Source organism: Oryzias melastigma, linkage group LG20, assembly GCF_002922805.2.
Source record: "Oryzias melastigma strain HK-1 linkage group LG20, ASM292280v2, whole genome shotgun sequence".
Lineage (NCBI taxonomy): Eukaryota > Metazoa > Chordata > Actinopteri > Beloniformes > Adrianichthyidae > Oryzias > Oryzias melastigma.
Window position 1 is genome coordinate 7,669,280 of NC_050531.1, and position 4,938 is coordinate 7,674,217.

At 36.4% G+C, this 4,938-nt stretch overlaps 1 protein-coding gene across 4 annotated transcripts in view; it reads left to right on the forward strand.

Moving 5' to 3' along the window:
• dlgap1b (discs, large (Drosophila) homolog-associated protein 1b) overlaps positions 1-4,938 on the forward strand; it is a 104,595-nt gene that overhangs the window by 72,492 nt on the left and 27,165 nt on the right. The gene's annotated exons all lie outside the window — the stretch shown is intronic.

Here is a 4,938-nt window from a genome sequence, read left to right on the forward strand (position 1 = left end):
GTGGGCCGTGGAGGTACACTGTTTTATAAATGATCCACCATTTACATAGAATTAACTCTGAAAGATAAATGATTCTAGTTACTGACTGATTTTGATTGATGATCATCATTTCTAATTGCACAGTCCCTCACTTAATGCTGTGAATAAAGGAAAGGACTGTGGACTTGTTACCACTTCCACATTCCTTTTACATATTTATCCAACTGACCTAGTTTTCTCTCGGATACAATAAGATGAATTCTGAGCTTTTTTTTTTTTCACATTGAGAGCTTATCTGAACCGTAAAGCTTAGTGACTCTTGGATCGTGTTTGAGCCCTCATGGTGTGCCTCATAGTCTGGACAGCTTTACTTTCCAGCATCAGTGCATGCAGTATTGATGCTGAGAGCTGCTGGCATCCAGCTCTGGGAGCCTCTTCTTTCCCCTCTGCGTACCCAAGCGTCATTCCCTTACACGCTGCATGTTGAGTCACTGTCGCCAAACGCATTCAGGCTTTCACTTCAGCTTGGATTTAATTATGTCAATTTGTAGTCAGCATTTCCCCAAACTAGCAGGGTTACAGACAGCTAATTAAGCACATTTGCTGCAACTTAGAAGAGTGGAAAACTTCACTTATTTATTCAATACTTTATTAGGAATTTAATTGACTTTTAATATTTAAAGTTGAGTGGAGTCTTTATATCATTTCATATAATGGACAGGCAGGTTTACAATGCAGTTAAAAGCAGGGGTGAATTCACTTGATTGTTGTGTTGTGGTGGTTATTGATCTGCTCGGGACTGATAAAATGAAGACACAGATATCCGCAGCTCCCCGAGGAAGCAAAAAGTTAATGAAGACCATCTATCAGGTGAAGCGTTGCGAAGAATGAAACCAGCTTCCCAACTGCACAGCTGCTAATCCTGTTAGCAGGGTTTCTTTTGTGGGGACCTAGCATATATTGTCGGTGCAGCTCTTCCAGTGTGTCATGCAAAAAAAATAAAAAATGGGCCGCAGAGCTGCTAACACTTTAATGAACGTCTAGTTTTTATTTCTGGATGGAGCACAGCTTTGGCATTTTTACATTGGATTTACTTTATTTAACTTAAATGTTAGCTATAGCATAGTTTTTGTCAATAACTACACTCAAAACTATATAAATCTTTGTTGGCATGTGTGATATCTTTAACTTCCTTAATACCACGTCATAAATTATTAAACATCAGCACCAATTGAGCAATTAGTTTGTTAAATATCCAACAGTTGGAAACAAACTAATTTAAATGGACAAATATACATGTATAATTTCATTTTTTTAAGATAAATGCAACTTTAAAAAGTAATAAACGTTATAAGATGTTATTTTAATCATCAAAGAATCCAATAAATGGTAATTTAATAGAATTAGAATCATCCTTTGTGAGTATTTCAAGCAAAACTTTTGTTTTTTACACATTTAAAAAAAGCAAAATGTTTAAGATATTGAAAGAAAGTCAACATTGTAAGCAACTTTTATAATTAATAATTGAGTGTTTAAAAACATGTTTTTTCATAATCTACTTTAACAAAAAAGACATGTTACAAGAAAATAAGATAGCACTATAAAACATTTAACCAACGAAATAGTTAAAAATAAATATTTTTAGTCTTTTCTAGTATTTTAAAGCAAAAATGTGGTTCCCAAAGATTAAATGTTGTGTCAAATGTTTTTCCAGGCTGTTAACTTATCTCTGACCCAGATGTTTGCTAGATTTTGCAGAAGCTAAGATGCAAACAAACAAGTCCGGTAAATTTAGTTTGAGTGATGGATCACCGGGCGATGCAGAGAACAGTTCACGGTGGTTGGTACTCAAGGTAAAAGAGTGCATCGCATTACTGTCAGAACTGCGCGACGGAACAATTCATAACTTCCTTAAATCTTCGCCGCTGAGTCGTTAGTCTTCGGAATTAATTAGCTGCTGTTCCTTTTTTGTCTCTCGGGGGGGAAATCTGGGACCAGGGGGGATAAGAGGAGCTCGGTGTGACTTCATTTTGCCTTCTGTACGCTTTTCATTTTAATGCATTGTCATGCATCATATGAAGGTTCTTTTTATTGTCATTTGGTGGATGATGCACACTCCATGTAAGAGTTTTAGGGTTAACACCTTCAAACTTACAATATTGTTTCAATTTGTGTAAAGACTTTTACTTTTTTTTTAGTTAATTAAGCTGAGATGTATTGATTTTTATATTTATTTATGATACTTTTAATAATATAACGGATTCAGTATCAAAGTATTTAAAATTGTATCATAAACTCTCAGAATTTGAACTGTTACAGGTTTATTCAGCTTTTTATTCAATAAAAATTTGTACTTTTGTGTGCAGGGCTTTAATCCCTCCAAGGGCATAAAATATGGAAATAATAAACTGTTCCCAAAATACTTATTAGTACAAATATATATATATTTAAAAAGCTGTGTTTATTTTTTTCTTGAGTAATCTGAAAAGCTACAAATGTGCAGCATTTTGAATGAGAAATATATACATATATATATTCTCCCCCACAAAGAGGGGAAAGTGTTGCTTATCAGCGCAAGGCTGTTTTTCTGCCCTTCAGAATCCGCTGAAATTACGCTAATTACAGAACTGGTTGGAGATTTATGGTAGTCGAAACAATGTAAACACCAGAGCATTGACTGTATAATAGAACTGGACTGAAATAGAACCTCGTGTTCCGAACAGGAAAAACTTGCTGGCTCCAAGAAGCCAAAATCTCATAAACATCAATTGAGAAATAAACAGCTATTACTCAGTATTTGTAAGAATAGCAATTCTTGCTCCAATACCTTTTTTAAAATTAGATCTTTTTTTAATCACAAGTTATTCAAGTTATAAACTGACCAATCAGATGCCTCGGTTAAAGCATTTGGTGCCCACCCCTTGACAGATTCTCCTGACCCAACTTTCAGTAGAAGGGGTGTGGACTTTGAACAAGCTAACTCCTGATTGGCGACGGTAGTTGCCATAGAAACATTGGCTTAGACAAACTTGGACTGTAAACTGGTTCAAACATGGAAATATCCGTATCGTGGAAAAATTAGCTTAATTTTGCTGGAGCCAAAGTAAGACATTTTTTTAATGGATGACATCACACTTGCTTAGTCCAATTGTCATATACAGTCAATACACTGGAGCTAAAGCTTTGGTGTTAAAGTTTTTAAATAACCAAAATCTCTGGATTGATCATCAAATGTTTATCAGTTTTCCTGATTCCTCACTTGGAATTTACTTGCCAATAAAAGCTAAAATCTTCTTTTTCTTATTTTATTTAGGCTTCACAAAATTTTAGAAAAATATATATTTTTTAAAACACACTGATTTCATGACAGCACTATTATGGTTTTTCCACAAAGTTGTATTAATGGTTACCATCAAGGCATGATTTTATACTTTTTTTTTATCTAAGCTTAAAGTGACTGTAGTGTTTGGGATTTGTGGGATCTTATGAAACACCAAAGGGTGATAAAAGGTGAGTATATTTCATCCTCACCTCCTCCAGCTCAAAGTGGATGTGGTGTAGCATCTACACATAATGGTGATGTAACAGCACGGTTTGTGAAGTGCCAGCTCCTCATTACTCACCTTTCAAAGTGCAGTTCTACAATACCCAACGGGGGAAAAAGCTTGTAAGTTAAAACTTGAACAGAACACTTCATATAATGTTGTCTTCATCATGGACATTTGAAATTAATTAGTTTCTCTCCTCTTGCGAGCCTGTGTATGCTAACAACATTTAGCGAGTCGTTTCCTGTCACGTAACCCTTGCACATTTGTGCTTATTGCTCTGCTTTAAGATTCATGAAAGGCGCACACAGATTTCACGGGAAACCGTCTGGGAGCCAAATGTGAGAAGTAAAGATGTTGTTGTTGTTGTTAAATCTTGCATGGAGTTTCTGAAAGCTGGTTCAAAGAAGCAGCCCCACATTTATTGCTTCTGCTCCCGTTTGTCCTCGGCACAAACCGCCAAAAACGATCACACATACGAGACGCATGACAAAAACACCAGCTTTCAGTCGGGCTCTTCTTCGGTTTACCGCTGCGCCGCTCCAGCCCATTATTATTGATGATCTTTTTAATCCTGAGGAAGAGACCGAAGTCAGGGGTTGTCCTTTGATCTCTTCTCTTTGAACGTGAAGGAGCTGCGGCTGCCTCATGCCCGCTCACAGTCACATGCACACACTTTCCCACCATCTTAACCGCTCATGCGTGACGCTTTGGCCAAGAAATCTTCTCCATTGGATCAGTTTAACAAATTCAGCTGCAGATCTTCTTTGTAAAGCTAAAAAAAAAAGCCCACAGCAATCCATTAGAGCAAGGGTTTGGTGCTAACAAGATGTGGCTCTTCCATCATACAGCCTCCTCACTTAACAAATTAGCCTCCTTTTTATTCTGTACTCTTTGGCCTTGGCTACTGCAGCTTTCATACTATTAGTGTAGAGACAGGTCAAGTTTTTAGCTTAAAAAATGAAATGATGGCACAAAATCAAAGTATTTTGACACATGTTCTCTCTCTCTCCCAGATTTCATTCCCTTCATTCTCAAAACTTCATTCTCTTCTGTCGCTATATTTCAGAGGAACTAATAGAAAGGTTAAGAGGAATGGCTTTCCTCCATTTGCTTTTTTATTACAGGAACTCGGTTGTGTTTGATTTAATGGCTGTGAATTTTCTTCACTTGCAAACAGAGGCAATGTGCTGAATAAAGCACTCCTTAAGAAAGCATTTAAGTATGCTCGTGGTCTTGTCAAACACACAGCAGAATACAAACCGTTTCATTTAGTGTGCTGACACAGCTCTGGGTAACCCTTTTATCTAAAAATATCTGCCTATATTACAGAACAATATTTAGAAATTACAACAAATTGCTGTCTTTAAATGAATGTATACTCATTTCTTAGACATCAAATTAACATCATGTG